This window comes from Pleurodeles waltl, chromosome 10, assembly GCF_031143425.1.
Source record: "Pleurodeles waltl isolate 20211129_DDA chromosome 10, aPleWal1.hap1.20221129, whole genome shotgun sequence".
Lineage (NCBI taxonomy): Eukaryota > Metazoa > Chordata > Amphibia > Caudata > Salamandridae > Pleurodeles > Pleurodeles waltl.
The window spans coordinates 760,547,658-760,568,735 of record NC_090449.1 but is presented as its reverse complement, the minus strand read 5'-3'; positions in this window follow the sequence as shown (position 1 = coordinate 760,568,735).

The following is a 21,078-nucleotide window of genomic DNA, read 5'->3' as shown; positions in this document are numbered from 1 at the left end:
AGAACGACCTAAGGGGGAAGGTGAGTTCCGTGGTTGCAAGACACCAGATTGCTGTACAGAGGACTGGCGGTGGACCCCCACCTCCTCCCCCACAACTAACAACATGGAAGGAGCAAGTCTTGGCGATCATGCATCCTGAGGGCCTCGCAGGAGTAGCAGGAGGACTGGACTCTGGTAAGTCAAAGCTTTACTACTATATCCCCCACCCTACCTGCATGCCATCACAAACTCCTACCCCCACCCGCACCCCCATCACTCCACCAACTCACATATACCCCGCTATCACAACCCACCCATCCCAATTCCAAGCCCTGCATGCAACAACAATGCATGGACACCCATCACAGACCTGCATGGGCACCCATCACCCCAGCATGCCCAATAGAGAGAATCACCCAGCCCACAAAATCACCACTCACACGAGACCAAGCCGACAGGGAAAGCACAATCATACAGGGAAGCACACCCATACACAAGATGGCACATGCAGATACATTAACAATGCATTTGCATCCCAACAGGACCCCTAACCAACGTCACCAGAGAGGAGATGCCAGCTAAATTCAGTCACCCCACAGAAGACGCCCACAGTGATGACAGAAGCTCTGCACGCCTGGTTCTGGATGACCAACCTGGCCCATCAGGGACCACTGGACAGTCGGTTACCCAGGCACAGTCCCAAGCGGGCCCATGCCACAGTCCCCAGGACACGTCAATCAGCAGTGTGTCTACCACTACAGGGACCCCAAGCAACCCCACAAACACAGGATGATCAGGGACCTGTGGTCAGTGGCAGTGGGCACACGATTCAGGGGACAGAGGCACAGGACAACAGGGAAGCTGGGAGAACTGCTGTGCGACAGGGCAGAGGAGGCACTCTCCAACATCCTGGGAGCCTACCACCATTCCCAGGAGACCATGGGCCAGGTACTGGCCAAGTTGCAGGAGACCCAGTGGCTGCAGGAGGTACTGTACCTGGGGATCAGGGAAGACCTAACAACAATTTATACCATCCTGATCACTATTGCAGGGGTGCTGGCTGACATGGGCAAGACCATGAGGGAGGCAGTGGCACACCAATGGGCCCCTGACACTAGCCAACGAGGAACAGCCTTCCACCTCCGCCGGTGCTTGAGGACAGGAGGCCCCGCCACAGGATCAACACGCCACCAGCACCCCACCCCTGCAGAAGGAGAACCACCCCGCAAATAGTCTCTGCGATCCAGGCAGAAGACAGAGAACATTGCCAAGACCCCGGCCAGGAAATAAGACTCTCCTGATTGTCACCCTTCTGTCCCACTCTGTCACCCTGTACACCTTCAACTGCCATTATTCCCCTTCCTATTACCATTGGACAATGCACCTGTGATACCAAGAGACTGGACTCTACCCTGGACTTTCCTCCACCATCAGCCCAGCCCATTGCACATCCCCCTCTACTTATTAGCACTTAAATAAACACCTTTGGAACAAATACTAATCTGGAGTCTGTCAAATGATTCACAAATGTATTAGTACAACATCATCAAAGCATTGCAACGTATATGTTCAGTGAAATATACTACAGGTTGACCTTGGGTGGGCAGCAGTACATATAGCAGGAGCCAGAATGGGGCACACAGATCTGAAAAATAGGGAATCCAAAGGGTACAGTCAGTGTCCATAGACAGAGGGTAAGAGGCCGCCATGTACAATGTCCAAAAGATTACTGAAAAGTAAAGCTGAGTTAGTCTCTTACCAGTGTGTCACTGGAAGTACTGCTGGATAATGTTTGTTTTGTTGTCCACATCTTCTTCATCTACCTCCTCTTCCTCACTGTCCACAGGCTCCACTGCTGCCACATGACCATCTCCAAGCTCATCCTCCTGCAGAAAAGGCACCTGACATCTCAAGGCCAGGTTGTGCAACATACCACATGCCACGATGATCTGGCACACCTTCTTCAGTGAGTAGTATAGGGAAACACCTGTCAGATGGAGGCACCGGAACCTGGCCTTCAGGAAGCCGAAGGTCCTTTCAATAATCTTCCTTGTACGCCCATGTGCCTCATTGTAACGTTCCTCTGCCCTTGTCCTGGCATTCATCACTGGGGTCAGTAGCCATGAGAGGTTGGGGTAACCAGAGTCACCTGTAAAATTTGAGGGACAACTGTTAGACACACACTAAGCATTAGGGCCAACCCCATGCCCAGACATCTACTTATACTGGGTGGGGACCTTGGGTTCATCTTTTAGCCATACCTGGTGCCCCTGGAGTTGGCCCATCATATAAGGGATGCTGCTATTCCTCAAGATATAGGCATCATGCACAGAGCCAGGGTATTTGTCATTCACATGGGAGATGTACTGGTCCGCCAAACACACCATCTGCACATTCATCAAGTGATAGCTTTTTCTATTCCTGTAAACCTGTTCATTTCTCCGGGGGGAACAAATGCCACATGTGTACCATCATTGGCACCAATGATGTTGGGGATATGTCCCAGGGCATAGAAGTCAGCTTTCACTGTGGCCAAATCATCCACCTGGGGGAACACGATGTAGCTGCGCATTTGTTTAATCAGGGCAGACAACACTCTGGACAACACGTTCAAGAACATTGGCTGAGACATTCTTGATGCCACGGCCACTGTAGTTTGAAAGGAACCACTTGCCAGGAAATGCAGCACTGACAGATTCTGCACTGGAGGGGGTATTCCTGTGGGTTGGGGGATAGCTGAAATCAGGTCTGGCTCCAATTGGACACACAGTTCTTGAATTGTGGCACAATCAAGTCTGTATGTGATGATAATGTGTCTGTCCTCCATTGTCGACAGGTCCACCAGGGGCCTATACACCAGAAGGTGCCGCCATCTCATCATCTGCCTTAGCGGTTGTACTCTATGGAGGAGAACGGTGAGCAGAAGGTCATATTTCCACATAGAATGCACAACTGTTGCTGAATTTAGGTCACACAAGCAGTATGTGAAGTCTAGAGTCAGTTGATGGGCCAATGTCTGCTGTGATGCAGTTTGGTGCCATGCCATGTGCCCCCTTGAAATGGCGGCTGCCTGACCTGTGAGGAGGGACAAGTGGAAATGAGGTAAGTGCGCTGGCGTTGTGCGCCGCCGCGGTAGGCGGTCGATGACCACCGCGCAGATTCGCATTGGTTATTATTGCGCCCTATTGGTTCGAGGAGCCAATGGCAATGTACGCTGGCGGTGACGGTATGCACCGTCGTGGACGTCACCACCATTTTCTAACTATTCACTCACTTGCTACCTGACCGTCAACAGGAGAGGACCTACACTGCAAGTGCTGCTTTGACCTGAATCTGGAAGAGACAATGGCTAGAGTGCCTGTGGAAAGGGCGCCTGCCTTCACTATGGAGGAGTTGGAGAAACTGGTGGATGGGGTCCTACTAAAGTATAGTTCGGTTCTCCAGACAAACAGGTGAGTACACTGTGAGCATGATGTGTGGGCAATGCATGTTTAGAGTAGTGTGAATGTAAGCCACAAGATGGGGGGTGCTGATGTGTCCTGAGTGTTGCATGAGAGGTGGTGAGTGTATGTGCGTCAGGGCATGGGTGGGAACTGGGGGGCAATGAGTATGCCGGTCCGGATGGGTGAGTAATGCCCTTTTCTGCTGTATTTTCCCTATAGGTCAGTGCCCACCAGAAAAAGAGTATTTGGCGTGACATCGCCAAGGAGGTGCTGACCCTGGGGGTCTACTACAGGCAGAGCACCCACTGCCACAAGAGATGGGAGGACCTGCGCCGCTGGACCAAGAAAATGGCGGAGGCCCTGCTGGGGCTGGCCTCCCAACATGGAAGGGGTGCCTGTCACACCATGACCCCCCTGATGTTCCGCATCCTGGCAGTGGCCTATCCAGTTGGATGGGTGCTTGAGTACAAATCCTGAATCATGACTTTGCGCACTTTGGGAGCTAGCTGGGTGGGGGATGTGGACTGTGGGTGCCCCTAGGCCAGGGCGAACATGGCTGGGTAGGTCCCTTGTGTGCAGCCTCTGAAGCACTCCAAACCCAATGGTGTTAGTGGGCATCTACTACTGGGCAGGGTCCTGTGGGTGTCAGGTGTGCAGATGCTGCCGTTAAGCATTGTACTCCATGGGCTTGTGACTACCTTAGTGACTGGTGGGGCATGGCCTAGTGCATAGGGCAGCTCCCTGTGTGTTGTGTATGCCAACGGTGGTGTTGTTGCTGGTATTGACCAAGTGTATCCTCTGTCTCTCCCCCACCATTTTGTTTTGTCACCCTGTTCTTGTGTGTATTAGCATCATCTGGCGGAGGAGCAGAGGCACCGGCGACGGAGGGAGCTGCATCCCACATGGGCCTGGAGGCCGAATCCACAGAGCGTGAAGTCACCAGTGGGACGGAGGGCATGGGGTGCACCACGACGGGGACACGAGGGGAGACCAGTGACAGCGACTCCTCCTCCGATGGAAGCTCCTTGGCGGTGGCAGACACCTCTGTGCCCACCCTAATAACAGGTACAGCTGCCACCCACCCTACCAGCACCACCCTCCCAGCAGCCCCTCAGTGTGTTTCCTGTGACCGCTCACCCAGGAGGGTGGACATCTCCTTCACCCCAGGCATCTCAGGCCCTGCCCCAGTCAGCTCTGCTGCCCTCAGTGAGGAGGCTATTGACCTCCTGAGATCCCTCACTGTTGGGCAATTAACCATCCTGAATGCCATCCAGGGTGTCGAGAGACATTTGCAACAAACAAATGCATACCTGGAGGGCATTCATTCTGGCGTGGCGGCCCAACAGAGAGCATTTCAGGCTCTGGCCTCAGCACTGATGGCAGCCATTGTCCCTATGTCTAGCCTCCACCTCCATCTTCCTCTACCCAGTCCCAATCCCCTCAACCCCAGCCTATCCCAAGCACAACTTCAGACCAGCATTCACCCAAATCAACACACAGAAGTGGCTCAGGTGAACACAAGCACCACACTTCATCCCACAGGCACTCACACAAGCACCATGCTCATGCAGACACACCAACATCCACTGCCTCCACTGTGTCCCCCTCCTCCTCCTTGTCCACCCCCTCCCAGTATCGTCTCCACTCACACCTGCATGCAGTACACCCTCATCCACTACCTCCATCACCAGCACGCCCATCACAACACAGCCCTCACGAGCAGTCACCACCCACTAGGCTAGTTTGACTGCGATCCATCTTTCTTATAATTTCTGATGCAACTGTCCCAGCTTAAGAGGAAACAGGCAGCCACCAGCACACATTGTGTGTAGCCACGCCAGACACCCCTGAGAAACAAAGGGTGTTGCCCATGCATCCCAGCAAGTACCAACATCAACCCCATGATTACTGGCTGGTTCAAGTATCCCAGGTATTCCAGTGAGGTTTGTACAGGCTGCCAGAGTTTAGGGCCTGTGTATGTTCCCTCCATCATTCCCAGGATTCTCCTCAATCTGAAAACCACAACGGGAGTGTCCAAGCACCAAGGCATGGTATGCAGTCTCAACTTCTTACGTCACTATGTTTGGTTGCTTGCACTGCTGAGGGCTTCCACGGCCCAAGTGCCACCAGCAGGGTCTAAAACAGGCACCTGGGCCTGCTTAGTATGTCTGGGTCCAAGCCCCCCTCAGCAGTCCAGAGACCAGGGCCAGCATAGGGGGACTGCACTGCCCAACAGGAGCAGATCAGCAGCGTCCAGTCCTTCTCTAAAGTTTAGGGCCCATGCAGTCTGTTGTACTCCATGAGCGACACCCAAGCTGATGCTGCAGCTTGTCACACAGCTCCTGGCACATCTCTCCAGCCAGGCAGTAGTGCCGAGACCACCTAGCAGGGGAGACAGTTATCAGGCAAGCAAAAATCAGACTGGTGCTCTCCCGGTACCAGCTTCCTTCCAGCGGCCCAAGAGGCTGCAGTCATTGCAGATGCTGCAGGAAATTGTGTAATAACAGAATATTTAGATTCCCACTATTTTCCTCTGTCGAGATCCCCTAAGAGCAGGGTGCAACTGGGCCAGATTGTGGGATTATTGGTGGATAAAGATTCCTAGCTGGCAGAGTAGCACTAAGGTGTGACCATCTTGCTGTGGGCTCTCTAGCGCCATCCAATCCACTCCACTGAAAATCAATTTGGAAAAAGCTTAAGCTTCTTGAACAGCAGCAAGGATACAAGAGATCAAAGGCAAAGGATACCGATCCCTAATTTTTACTTAATTTGTTACTTCATTTGATCTCCTATAGCCCATGCATGGAGATACTTTTAAAAAATATTTATTTATTTTTATCATACCATCCAGATAATATCCATGCCCTACAGTTTAGGGGGCTATAGAGGTTGCAATGATGTAGTACAAATTACCAGTAATACAGTGACAGAAATCAAGACATTTACAATGTTGAAAATTCTAGCATAAAGTAAGGAAGCTCATGCATAATACTATACTGATGTTGTCATGGATCAAGCAGGACAAGCTAAAATTCAGAATAGGCCACATTTTCTATATCCCGGACAATGGGTCAACTAGGGTAAGTAAATAGTCTTTAAATGGTTGCCATATATCTTTGGGTCTGGAGGTGGGAGGCTGGAGGGAAGCATACTGTTCTCTAGTATTGTCACAGTAGGTAGGGGTCTTCAACCACATATTCTTAGTGGGTGGGTTTACTGACCCAGCATAATGTAATCTCTTGTTTGGCTAGGAGCAATGCCGTAGCAGTGAAGTGCCTCACACTTTCAGGAATGTCGTCCACATAACCCAGGAGGGGTCTGGCCTAGAGCTTAATGCCCAGCATTAGGGAGAGATGGGCAAACACATCAGTCCAGTAGGGGGCCATACTGCTACCCGTCCAGGTTATATGGGGGAAGTCTGCTTCCTGAGCATAGCATTTGGGGAAGCTAGAGTAGCAGGAGGGGCCAATATGTGCAAATGCAGCAGGTATGACATAGGCCCTGTGTAGGAATTTAAAATGTATGAGCTTATGATGGTGATTAAAGGATTCAAGTCGGGTTTGAGCACAAAAGGCAAAACCCGATTTTTGGTTCGTTCACTGCATTTAAAGGGTTAATAGACACATGCTACATGTCCAAAGATGTAATGGATAAATAAATGTCCCCAATCACCCAATGAGGACTTGACCAAATAAGCAGCCTTCATCTTTGGGCTCAGCTTTTTTAGGGGCAAGGACTCTTATCCTCTGGAATATTGTCATGTAGTGTATCCTCTCCCTAGTCACTGCACAGTTTGCATTTCCTTAAAATAAAATGACTCAGACAGCCAAGATTAACAATTCTGATTCAGTGGTCCAAGGACCCCTCTGGGTCCACAGCACCTACTCAGGGGGTGGGAACTGATTAGAAAATTAAATACAATATTATTTAAAGATTCTTAAGGTGTATTTCAACAAGGCAAAATGTTAAGAAACAATAGCCTATTCTTAAAAGATTGCCTCTGAAATGTAGCATCCAGAATGGTGTATGTGAAGGCACTATTATTTGGTGGTGCTCTGTAAAGTAGAAAGAACTCTCAAGAAAAAATCCATGAAGGGTTGCATCTTCACAATAATAAGTCACAGCCTTCAAGTTGAATGTATTCAATTGAGTGGGTGATGGTGAAGTGAATGCCATAGCTGAGGTTTGCAGTGTTCTTACTTGGTTACTATAAATTATTCTGTTAGAGAGGAATACCAGTTGGTGAGGGTGTTTGATTCCAGTCGGGGTGACTTTGGTTCTTACCAATTGTGGGTGTGGCAGAAGGTGTAATTGATCAATAGATCATTACATGTTCATTAATGGTCTGTAATGAATGGTTCTTCTTTGGATAACCATTGTTCCAGTTTGTCACCCATGATCGCCAGCTCACACAAAACATTTCCATTGAGTTCAGCATCTCCTCAGAAGTGGCATCTTCATATTTGTTTCCCCCCAACATATAATGCTAAGTCTTCTTTCAATGGCTACAATGAGCAGAAAAGCTACCTATGCATTAGTTTTGTCAAATATCTCCAAGTTGAGAATATGTTTTTGCTGAGTGAATGCCAGCATTAGCCCAATGGGCAAAGTGGAGTGGAGAGAACTAATGCTGTGTGTGGCCAGACTTAAAAATCCTTTTCAAAGACCTTAATATGTATACATGTTTTTTAAGTTCTAGTGGAAAAAATATCCTAGTATGCTGTATTATTTGTAAAGTTAATAGTGTTTGGTCACCGTATTCATGGAGACATACAAGTTATAACACTTTTAAAACGATAAACATTCATGATCATTGGAACTTAAAGTCAACAAAGAGTATGTTACTGCCAGCTTCTAATAATCAATTGTTTGCATATTCTCTGGAGTTTCATGTAATCAATCCTGGTACCTCTTATAAAACCACAGGGAAATGTGTGACCATCAGCTGTGGCCTATAAACTGGATTTCCTGTTTGAGGAAATTTGTGGGTTTAGAACACTCCTGATTGTATCAGATTGGAGCAAATGGTAATCATGAAGCTTAAGACTATTATTGTGGACAGTTATGATATGCGTCCTTGCACACTAGGTCGTTCCACAAAATGGGTGCTCTGCTTTCCTTAACCATACCAAAAACCCAAAGTGCAAATGAAATTCATCAAAAGAAACAAATAGAAAGGACTTACTACAAAATTAGTAATAATCGTAATAATAATTAGTAATAATAATAATAAAGTCCATTCATACATATTGAAGAACACAAATTGAAAGTGCAATGAGTCCATAACACTAAATATGTTTCTAAAAATATCCACTACTTCATTTCACAACAAGATCAGAGGTACACCCAACGCGTTTTGCCCGTTAAAAGCATACAGGACTTTTTCATGGATGATGTAAACCAAAAAAAAAACATGTTCACAAACAGAGTTTAAAGATAATTCGATTATTAATGGTGCCTCATGGCACAACTCTAAATTATTATCTTCTAAAGGTGTATCACCACTAAAGGGATATACCCAAATGTATGATACAAACCATGTGGAATTAGTCATTTGTCAACAAGAAATGCTTATTTTAAATTTAAACATGGATCATATTCCATTTCAAACAAGAAAAAAGAATGGTATAACATTAAATGGCAGTCATTTAGAGAAGTTGGTCTACTACTTCTTTCAGGACTAGAATTCAATATTGCATTAAAATACTATACACCATTATTTACATTTAACAAGGATACATTCTCTCATGCCCAAAGATCCTTACCATAGTAAGATTTATATTGCTGTCTAGTAATGCATTTGAGTCCCATACCGTAGGACAGTCATATAATTATGGAGTTGATTAATTTAGAATGGCAATTTCATTCTGAACCATTGCCTCGGGTTCCAGTTAACTTCAAACCCTGAGTACATAATAAGAAGGCCCCGAAGAACTGTAAATAGCATGTATCACCTTAATGAAATACTTCAAAATCGCTCAATTCTTATGATTTCAAATAGTATATTTTGAATGGCATTTCATATGTTTACCGGTTACCTGTCAACACATCATAACTCCAAGGGCCTGATTTATATTTTAGCAGATGGGTTTCTCTGTCACAATGTGACGGATTTCCCGTCCACTGAAATTTAAATCCCATTATTTACTATGGGATTTATATTTAAGTGGAAAGGATATCTGTCACCATTGTGATGGCGTAACCCGTCCGCCGAAATCTAAATCAGACCATAAGTTTTTGTTGTATGATGTCAGAAACCGTTGTTCATAAAATAAGAACTCATTTCTTGGACTTGTCATACCTGTATGATGTTCGGACAACTGGTGTCCCCACCTCACCAACAATTGGGGAAAGAGCACCTTTTGATATTGATATCCAACAATATGAGTCCCTAAAAGTTAAAAACAGATCCCAAAATTACAAGACATATTTTCAATTACAATACTCCAATGATCTTGTAGTAATAAAACAGCTCAATTTAGTTAACTGTTGTTAGAAACCAGTGTCCTACAATTCATATACAACATGTATTTGATTAACCAACATGCATTTGATTACCACCCCATTCCATCATACTCCATTTAAGGTACACTAAATGGCACATCAGAAAATGAAACACCATATTTGATTCATTTAAATAACCTCAAACTCCTATAAGATTCATTTTTTCAGCTCATAACACCATGTTAAACACTTTCAGATAAAAAATGATTGTTGCCACTTAATATCTAACTACCACTGCTGCATTAATTAGAGCAAATATAAATAGCTCATTCACTCACAGTACATCATGCAAGTTTAGTCTGCCTACATTGTAACGTTCCCCAAGGCCATTGCCCTGTGGCTAAAGCGGGGGACTCTTCTGATGCGTCACATTAAGATGGCTTGGAAAGTCACAGAATTTTCCTACTGTTGAATGGTGAGCCTTTGTCAGATTTTAAGATCACGGGAACACTGTATGTCGCAAAGATACCAACTATTCACCTGATGACTCTCTCTTGAGTGATAGATGAGAGATCGTCTATCAATGGAAAATGGGAGTATTCATCAACAATCACCATCAGGTGATGTCCATTGTCAAGAGAACTGAAAATGTCAACAGACACTTTTTCCCGTACATGCTTTGCCGACCCTTACATGCTTAATGTGTGTTGAGTGGTTTCTGTGGACAAGGAGTTGCATGGATGACATACCTTCAACTTTCTTTCAACTCTCTGATTGAGATGAAGAAACCAGACTTGGTCTTGGGGAGCTTATTTTGTGGTAACAATTCCACAATGTCCTTCATGGGTCTCATCAATTATCTGCTTTCGCAAACTCTCTGGATAACGCTCAAACCCCTCAGAATAATGCTTTTTTGTTTCATAGACAGTTCATCTTTGACATTCTAACCTTCTGTTATTCACTGTCACTGGCAAGAGTTTGAGTGCGCTGGTTCCAAGACCGATGTATAATAATGTCTCTTATTTTTCTTGACTCGCAGCAGTGACAGTTTGCTCCAACGAAATGACAGCAGGTGTGTTTCATTTCATACACTATATAGGCACTCTGGAGAAGTAGTCGGAGGGTTTTGATCTTTCCCTGGATGGTGCACGATTGTGTAGTTGTATTCTTGTAATCATAGACCCCAGCATTCAATACAAGGAGGCATCCTGGCTTTTGACCTGCTAAAGAGTGTCAACAATCATTGATGATCTGTCATAAGCATAAAAGGCTTTCCGTATATGAACAAATGTTCACAAGCTCACGCCACTGCTAAACTTTCTTCCTCATGTTGTGAGTAAACATGTTCAGTTTTGGACAATCTTTTGCTTGCATATGCCACATTATGCCTTTGAGCATTTGGTTGTCCGCTGTGGTGTGCAAGGATTGCACCCAACTTGACTGGGCTAGCATCAACAACTTCTGTATGCAGCTTTGAATTTAAGTATGCGATTTCAATAGTGGTCTCAATAGCATGTTTGATTCTCTTAAAACTTTGCTCTTATTAATGTGACTAATGAAATCAAACATTCTTTTTCATCGAGTCTCTCAAAGGAGCACTCTCTGTGTCAAAGTCTCATATATATCTGTGTGAGAAAGTAGCCATTGCAGCCTGAGTGAAATAGTGCACACACTATTTCACAGCCATTTTCACTGCACTTAAGTAACTTATAAGTCACCTATATGTCTAACCTTCACTTGCTGAAGGTTAGGTGCAAAATTAACCAAGTGTGAGGGCACCCTTGCACTAGCAAATTTGCCCCCACATAGTTCAGGGCCAGTTCCCCGGACTTTGTGAGTGCGGGGACGCCATTACATGTGTGCACTACATATAGGTCAATACCTATATCTAGCTTCACAATGGTAACTCCGAATATGGCCATGTAACATGTCTAAGATCATGGAATTGTCCCCCGATTACAAATCTAGTATTGGGGAGCCAATTCAATGCATCCTGGGGGCTCCACCATGGACCCCCAGTACTGCCAAACCAGCTCTCTGAGGCTTGCACTGCAGCTACCCTTCTAAGCGTTTCCAGAGGCTGGGGGAGGCTACCCCTCCCCAGCTTGTAACACCTATTTCCAAAGGGAGAGGGTATAACACCCAGCTCTCAGAGGAAATCCTTTGTTCTGCCTTCCTGGGCCAGGGCTGCCCAAACCCCAGGAGGGCAGAATCCTGTCTGAGGGGTTGGCAGCAGCTGCAGTGGAAACCCTGGAAAGGCAGTTTGGCAGCACCCAGGTTCTGTGCTAGAGACCCGGGGGATCATGGAATTGTCCCCCCAATACCAGGACGATATTGGGGTGACAATTTCATTATCTTAGACATGTTACATGGCCATGTTCGGAGTTACCATTGTGACGCTATACATAGGTAGTGACCTATGTATATTGCACGCGTGTAATGGTGTCCCCGCACTCACAAAGTTCGGGGAATTTTCCCTGAACGATGTGGGGGCACCTTGGCTAGTGCCAGGGTGCCCACACACTAAGTAACTTGACCCCCAACCTTCACCAAGTGAGGGTTAGACATATAGGTGACTTATAAGTTACTTATGTGCAGCGTAAAATGGCTGTGAAATAACGTGGACGTTATTTCACTCAGGCTTCAGTGGCAGGCCTGTGTAACAATTGCCTGTGCTCCCTATGGGTGGCAAAAGAAATGCTGCAGCCCATAGGGATCTCCTGGAACTCCAATACCCTGGGTACCTAAGTATCATATACAAGGGGATTATATGGGTGTACCAGTGTGCCAATGATAATTGGTAAATTTTGTCACTAGCCTGCAGTGACAAATTTAGAAAGCAGAGAGAGCATAAACACTGAGGTTCTGGTTAGCAGAGCCTCAGTAATACAGTTAGGCACCACACAGGGAACACATACAGGGCACACCCTATGAGCACTGGGGTCCTGCCTAGCAGGATCCCAGTGACACAAGGGCAAAAACAAACATACATACAGTGAAAATGGGGTAACATACCAGGAAAGATGTTACTTTCCTACAACAGACCACTCCCCTCAGTGCACATGTATGTTTGGCCGGCCTGAGGCTGACCAAACACACATGCGCACAAGGGCTCTCAGTCTTCATTGGAGCTCCCAGCCAGCACGCTCCAGTCAGTAATAATGCTGCTCTGAGCAGCGTCATGATTGGGGCAGGGCAGGCTGGGAGCCTGTGCCTGGAGTGCGGTGGTAGTGCAGCCGCTGCAGCAGCTGCAGCGACAAGGTGTGTTGAATTTTTTTATAAATATTTTTTGTTTTAGTTTTGTTTTGTTTTCCCCGCCTCCGCCCTGCCGCTTTGCTGAGTCACCAGCTGTGAATGAGTTTAATCTTGGGTTATATAGGGAAAGAGTTTTCCCGAATATAACTAAGCTTTAACATTTGTTTTTTTCATTAAATTAGATTTTTTTTTTACTTTTTAATAAAACGGTGTGTTCAAAGCGTAGAGTCCAAGGTTCAAGTGTAGAGTTGCAATGTAGAGTGTTGTACAGTACACTGGAGAAGAGTGTTATAAAGTCTAGCGTCATAGACTGGAGTATTATACTTTGGAATCGAGTGGAATAGAATGTAGTAGCATATCATAAAGTGTAGTAAAGTATTATATAGTGTAATGGCATTGTGTTTCATATGGTGAAATCAAGTATCGTAGACTGGAGCAGCGAGTTATACAGTTGAATGTTGTGTCGAACAGTAGAGCAGAGGGCCGTGGACTGTGATAGAGTGGAGTAGAGAGTTTTAGAGTCAAGTAGGGTTAAGTACAGTGTCATAGGGTGGAGTATCATCAAGTGGAGTGTCACAGAGTACAGTAGAGGTGAGTTCCGTAAAGTGGAGTGCCTTGTTCTATAGTGGAGTGGCATATTGTAGAGAGAAGTTGAGTTGAGTGTCATACATTGTAGTACATTGGTGTAGAGTGGATGGGCATGGAGTGGAATAGAGTGGCACGGAGTGGAGTAAAGTATTGTAGAGTGGAGTTGCATATAGTAGAGTAGAGTGTTGGACAGTGGAGTGACGTAGACCAGAGTACAGTACAGTGGCGTAGAGTGGGATAATGTGTAGTAGAGTGGAGTATAGTGTATTACGCTGGAGGTGGGTAATGTAGAGAGAAGAAAAGTGTCATAGCGTAGAGTGGTTTACCATAAAGTTGAGTAAAGTGTCATAAATTGGAGTACTGCGTTGCATAGTAGAGTGTAGCGGGGTGCCAAACAATATTAGAAAGTGATGTAAACTACAGTAGCGTAGAGTGGAATACAGTCTAGTTGATTTTTGTAGAGGGGAGTGGTGTACAGTATAGTACAGTGTTGTAGACTGTGATCCAGGGGATTAGCATTCAGTGTTATAGAGTACAATGGCATTGAGTGGAGTGGTGTACAGTTGAGTAGTGGAGTAGAGTGGAGTACTGTGTCAGGATATAGTGGAGTAAAGTGGGGTGCAGTGGCATATAAAGAGTTGGATACAGTGTCATATACTGGACTAGAGTATTGTAGTGTAGAGTGGAGTGCTGTGTTGTACAATGGCATACAGTACAGTGCATTGTTGTATCATGAAGTGAAGGGGTATAGACTGGAGTAAAATGTTGCAGAGTGGCATACAATGTAGTTGCGTGTTATAGAGTAAAGTTGCATAGAATATAGTCAGTAGAGTGTGAAACTGTGAATTGCTGTATAGTGGCTTTGAGTGAGGTAAAGTTATGCATAATGGAGTAGGGTTCAGTGGAGTGGTGAAACGTAGTGGGGAGAAAAGTACAATAGAGTGTAATGGTGTGTCATGGAATACAGTGGCATGGAGTAAAGTGCACTGGCATAGGTTGTAAACTGTTATAAATTGGAGTGGGGTCTCATAGTGGAGTGGAGTTCTGTGTCATATAGAAAAGTGGTGTATAGTGAAACAGAGTGTTGTACATTAGAGTGTATGGGCACAGAGTTGAGTATAGATTTGGACAGTAGAGTGTATGGGGACAGAGTGAAGTAGAATGCTTTAGAGTACCATGAAAGGTGGACTTTTATAGAGTGGAGTTTTGTAGAGTGGTGGGAAGTGTCATACAGTGGAGTGGCATAGAGTGGAGTTCAGTGAACCGTATTGGCATAGAGTGGATTAGCATAAAGTGGAGTAGCATACAGTAGGATAGCATGACAGTGGAATACTGCATAGTGACGTGGGGTAGAGTGGAATAGCATAGAGTGGAGTGGTGTATAGTGGTTGGTGTAGAGTGGAGTAGGGTACAGTGAATTAGTATAGAGTGGGGTGGCATACATTGAAGTGGCACAGTGTGGAGTCGAAGAAGCTGTTATGAATTGGAGTGGCAACTCATACAGGAGAGTGCTATATCGTACAGTGTTGGAAACTGTCGTAGAGAGGAATAGAGTGTTGTACAACAGAGTGTATGGACACAGAGTTGAGTGCAAATTTGGACAGTTGGGTATATGGGAATAGAGCGGAGTAGAGTCTTGTAGAGTGGCATGTAGTGTAGTACAGTTTTGAAGAGTGGAGTTATATAGATTGGAGTAGAGTACATTGGAGTGGGCTAGAGTGGAGTACCGTACAATGTAGTGACATAAAGGGGAATAGCATAGAGTGGAGTAATGTAGATTGAAGTGTTATATAGTGGTGAGGCAGAGAGTGTAATGGCGTATAGTGTAGTAGCATACAGTGGAGTGGTATTCAGTGAATTGGTTTAGACTGGAGTGATGTAATGTGGGGTGGGGTAGAGTGTAGTAGCATACAGTGGAGTGGCACAGAGATGAATGGCATCCAGTGGATTAGCACATAATGGAGTAGTGTACACTGGAGTGGTATAGAGTGGAATAGAATATAGTGGAGTAGCATACAGTGCAGTGGTGTACAATGAAGTGGTGTAGAGTGCAGTGACAAACACTGCAATGTAATAGCAAACAGGGAAGTGGCAAACAGTGGAGTGGTGTACAGTGGTGTGGTGTCCTATGGAATAGCATAAAATGGAGTGGGGTACAGTGGAGTGACATGGAGTGGAATGGCGTTTAACGGTGTAGCATATAGTGCAGGGGCATACAGTCAAGTCATGTAGACTAGAGTGACATACACTGCAGTGTAATAGCATACAGTGGAGTGGCATACAGTAAAGTGGGTCCAATGGAATAGCATAGAGTGGAGGTGTATAGAGTGTAATAGCATAGAGTGGACTGGTGTAGAGTTAAGTGTACAGTGCAATTGCATAGAGTGGAGTGGCATGGAGGTGAGTGTTGTACAGTAGAGTGATTTAGAGGGTAATAGTGTATAGTGGAGTGCTGCACATCAGAGTGGGGCCCAATCGATTAGCATAGAATGGCGTGCCACACACTAGAGTGACAGAGTGAACTAGCATACCGTGGAGTGGCATACAGTGGAATAGCGTACAGTGGAGTGGTGTATAGTGGAGGGGAATACAGTGGAATAGATTAGAGTGGTGTGCCATACAGTAGAACGGCCTACACTGTAATACCGTGTAGTGTAGTAGCGTCTAGTGGAGTGACATACAATGAAGTGACATACACCCTGAGTATCATATAGTAGCATTGCGTACAGTGTAATGATTTAGAGTGGAGTGGCATAGAGTGGAGTCTCGCACAGTGGACAGGTATTGACTGGAGAGGCATTGAGTGGAATAGCAAGTAGTGGAGTGGCTACAGTGACATATTGGTGTATATGAAATGTAGCAGCAATGTAGATTATGGTGTGCAGAAGAGTAACGCAAAACAGCAAATTGCACTGCCTTGCATTTCTCCATATTTACCAAGCAATGCAGGGTCACACATAGTATCCTTGCATTTCTTTGTAAATCTGACTTACGTACCGTGGTACATGGTGATAACAAGCCAGCATATAATTGGGTAATGACTGTTTTTTTAGAATGAAAAAGCAAGCACATTGTTTTTACACTTTGGCTGTGTTCAGTGTTAGAAGTAAGAGGTACCAACCTATTACCACTTTAAAGTGGTAATAGGTAGGGAAATGTATTTTTATATTTTTAAAAAGGCTTATGGCAAGTACCACTGTAGTTTCACAAAGTATAATGAAATTCTGCAAAAGTCCCACAGTGACGGATGTCACTAAAGTGTTCATTATGAACATAGCGGTCTGGACTGCCATGCCGGCGGTCATTACCGCCAATGGCATGGGGGTCCAGACCGCCATATTCTGAACATAGTAGTGAACTGGCTGCAAAGCACCCAGTTCACTACCACCCACCGCCAGGCCAGAATCGACTGCCGGGCTGACTGTAGGCACATTTGACCCGACAGTGGAGGCCGGACCGGCAATGGGATGATGATCCCATTTCCAACAGGGATTTCCTAGCAGGATACCCCGACAGGTAATCCCTGGTGGAAAGCATACGGGTGACAGGAATACTCATTCCTGTCACCTGTATGTGACACTCCAGCCCCCCTTGCCACTACCCCCACCCACACTACCAAGCCCCTACAACCGCCCCCACCACCCACCCCCCGGGACCCCAAAAACCGACCCCCCAACCCTCCCCCCAAAAATCCTTGTGTGCCTCCCAGCTCCACCCTCACCATCCCCCACCCTCCACCCCTACATACAGATCCCCGAAACCCCCACATCCTCATGCATCCATTCACCTACATGCACACACGCATACATACACTTAGACACACATCCCCCCCACACAAACACTCACGTACACCCCCATGCACTCACACACACCACCCTTCCCTCTCAGGCAGCACTTCCCTGTTCTGTGGCGCTGCTCCGGGAGGGAACGGGCTCCGTGGATGCTGCTCCGCCAGCATCACTACACCTCCATAAACAGCCACGCCTATGACTGCATCATCATAGGCGTAGCGGTGTCTGGACTGATGTGGCGGTGAGGTTGGGCAGCATCCCCCCCACCACCGACCGCCAGCATGGTGCCTGGCGGCCCTCACCGCCAGCTGTCTCAGTGTAACTGTATTTGCTGATATCATGCTTTTCAATTCAACACTGATCTTCAACTTGTGAGTCGGAAGCTCCAGTGTTGACTTGACCAAGTCGATCATCAACCCCAGAAATGCCATTCTGTTGTTGGGATTCAAATTCGATTTGGCTTGGTTGATCACAAATCCTAGGTACTCTAATGAGGATATAGTTACCTGTGACTGTTGCAGGATCGTTAGTGCCACCACATATACAACTCCCTTAGTTGTAGCAATTATGTGTTATATGCAACATTGTCCCTATACCCTACACTTCACCTGCAGCCTAGTTCACATTAACAAGCAACCACGGATATATAGGAAACTCTCATTGCACACATGTTCAATATGGATACAACTGTGCAGATAAACCCAAGTTACTCAAGGCACCCAACACCTGTTCCAAAATTAACGTTCTACTATGGACAGCTTTGCTATCTATATCAAACCATCACAGTCTCCAAACTTGCATGAAGAAATGGAGATGATATGAAAAGTGGGTACTGCAAAAAGTGTTTATAGAGAGAGTTTACTTCCTACCACACTGTTTGCAGACAGAGAAACTCTCATGAGAAATACAATAATAAAATTTTTCTTCTAAGAAGAGAGTATACTCTATGCAACACTTTGTTAAAAAAGGCACTATTTGCTTTAAATAATCAAGATCTGAAGGTGCTAAATATTATCCTACCTGTGGCCTTCATACTGTAGTAAAAACGTCACAGATAGCCAATCATCATAAGTGAAGGAAGCATAAATACCTAGATTATAACCTAGTACACACAGTCTTCTTTGTTATGTAGAAATTGTCATGCTGGGACAATTCTTTCAAATAACTCAAGGCTGCTTACAATATACTACATAACTATGTAAAGTATAAAACAAACTAACACACTCTTTGGATGATGCCATCAGTGATCTCTTCAGTGATAACACAGAACATGTAATTAGTGATGCAATATGTGAGGCAATAAGCAGTGCATGTCCTGGTGCAAGTCATAATTATCTTTAGTAACTATAACTGCTGAATTTATGTGTTTTTTAGTTCAAAACGTTAATGCTGTTACTGACATATTCACCTATTATGCTACTTTAACCTTTGTTTTTTCAGTAAGTAAATCTATCCATATGCGTGTGTGTATATTTGTGTGTGCATATCCCAGTGGTGGTCACACTGGGTAGTTATTTAAATTTTAATCTTATTGTACAGCTCACAAATTAAGCACTACAATATACAACCTATAGCTGGAAAGCATAAGACAGCTTATGAGAACTGCTACAGTGCCAGACAAAAGCAATAAAAGAGTCACAGCTTAGCTTAACAATAAAATGCTAACGGTAGATTGTTAGGACAAAATACAGGATATATAGAATATTGCCACATAATTCAAAGGTTTATGCTTTAGCAGACAAAGATGCAAGTTCATTGGCATATTTAGACCACCAAGGTAGACCTCCTATTAATAAAAAATAGTAAATGCTGAAGGTATACACTACCAAAATATGTACAACTTAAAATGTAGCATTAATGAATATACTAGCAAATGCTATCAGCCAATACAAGAAGGTCATAGTGACAACTCAGTAATGCAATAACAGCGCTTTAGTATCAGATATCCATGTTGATGCATTTGGATGCTGCTCTCAATGTAGTATCTTTCCACACAGCCTCGATATCAAGAAAAAACAGATTGAAGATTAGGGCACGATCAAAAGTGCACGCGCAAAGAAAACTATTTTAATATCACTTGACATTGTAAGTGAACTTAGTTGCTATGCTCTGTACAGCGACTTTCCAGGCAGCATAAATATACAGTGAAACCTGATTGAAAATTGAGGTAGAGTCAGTACACATACAAAAAACCAAAGCATCCTTGCAGTGCACAATGTTGTTACTTATGAACAGAGAACGAGGTATTGTCTTGTAGCCCAGAGCAGCTGCTCTCCTTCATCTCTTCCCCAGGTGCTAGTGTAGTGTTTTACTGGTAGTGTGCCTAGTCTAAATCTGATGTAAAAAGCTCTTTTTATTTTTGGATAGAGATGCTCCAAGTCCAGTTCATATGATGGAGAAGGTCTGGAGACTTGAAAGCGTGCTACCAGGTTTCCTCCTTGCCTGGCGATACTATAGTCACGAAACCTCTCTCTCGCTAGCTGTTCACTTGGTGGTTGCACGCTTTCCAGGTTGGACCAAAACCCTGTGCAGTCTATGTCAATCAGGGTGGTAGCTAGGTAGTTGTAATATTGTAATGTGGTTGCTTCCACACTAAGCTTCAAGTTTTGACTGTGCTCATGCTTTGTTCAAATTTGGATCCAGTATGAAAGTGGTTGGATTGCTGCACATTGCTCAACAGACCCCCCTCCCAGATCCCACCTGAAGCATTCACTGGGGTCCCAGGACCTAGACAAAGAAGCAGTTGTAAAAAGTGGGTCTCCGAGCTGATAAAGATCACATTTTATTAATATATTAGTGGTATAGAAGTCAGTATTTGGTGACTTAGGAATTATATTTAAAAGTCTGACAGAAAATTAACATAAGATATCAAAATGTGCATGTTCGATTTATGGCGGACATTTTGATACCTATTTTTCACTCTTTATATTTTACCAAATTTATTGCTGTATACCCAGTCCAAAATGAAAAAAAACATTGCAAGGTGCAGCTCAGCTATTGGCTCTGGATACCTAGGGTTCTTGGTAAACCTATAAGCCCTATATATCCCCATAACCAAAAGGTTCCAGCAGACATAACGGTATATTGCTTTTGGAAATCTGACATATTTAGAAGAAATTACAGAAAAAGAGATAAATGGCTGTTTTTTCAACTCAATTTCAATACTTTTTTTATTTCAACTGTTACTTTCCATAGAAAAACCTTGAAGGATCTACACAAATGACCCCTTGCTAAATTCAGAAGTGTATACTTTTCGGAAATGTATGGTTTTGTTGGATCCATCATTGGTTTTATACCCATTTCTACCACTAACTGGACGGAGGTTGAAAACAAAGAGCAAGAAAAAATTGGCCTATCTTCCAGTAAAATGCCAAAACTGGCTTGAGAAGTTTGCTTTTCTGATTCAAGTCTGCCTGTTCCTGAAAGCTGGGAAGATGGTGAATCTAGCACCACAAACCCTTGTTGATGGCATTTGCAGGGAAAAAAACATGGGTCTTCTTCAGCACCACTTTTTCCAAACCCCCCAAATTTAACTGTATTTTGGCTAATTTCTCAGTCCCCTCCAGTGGAATCCACAA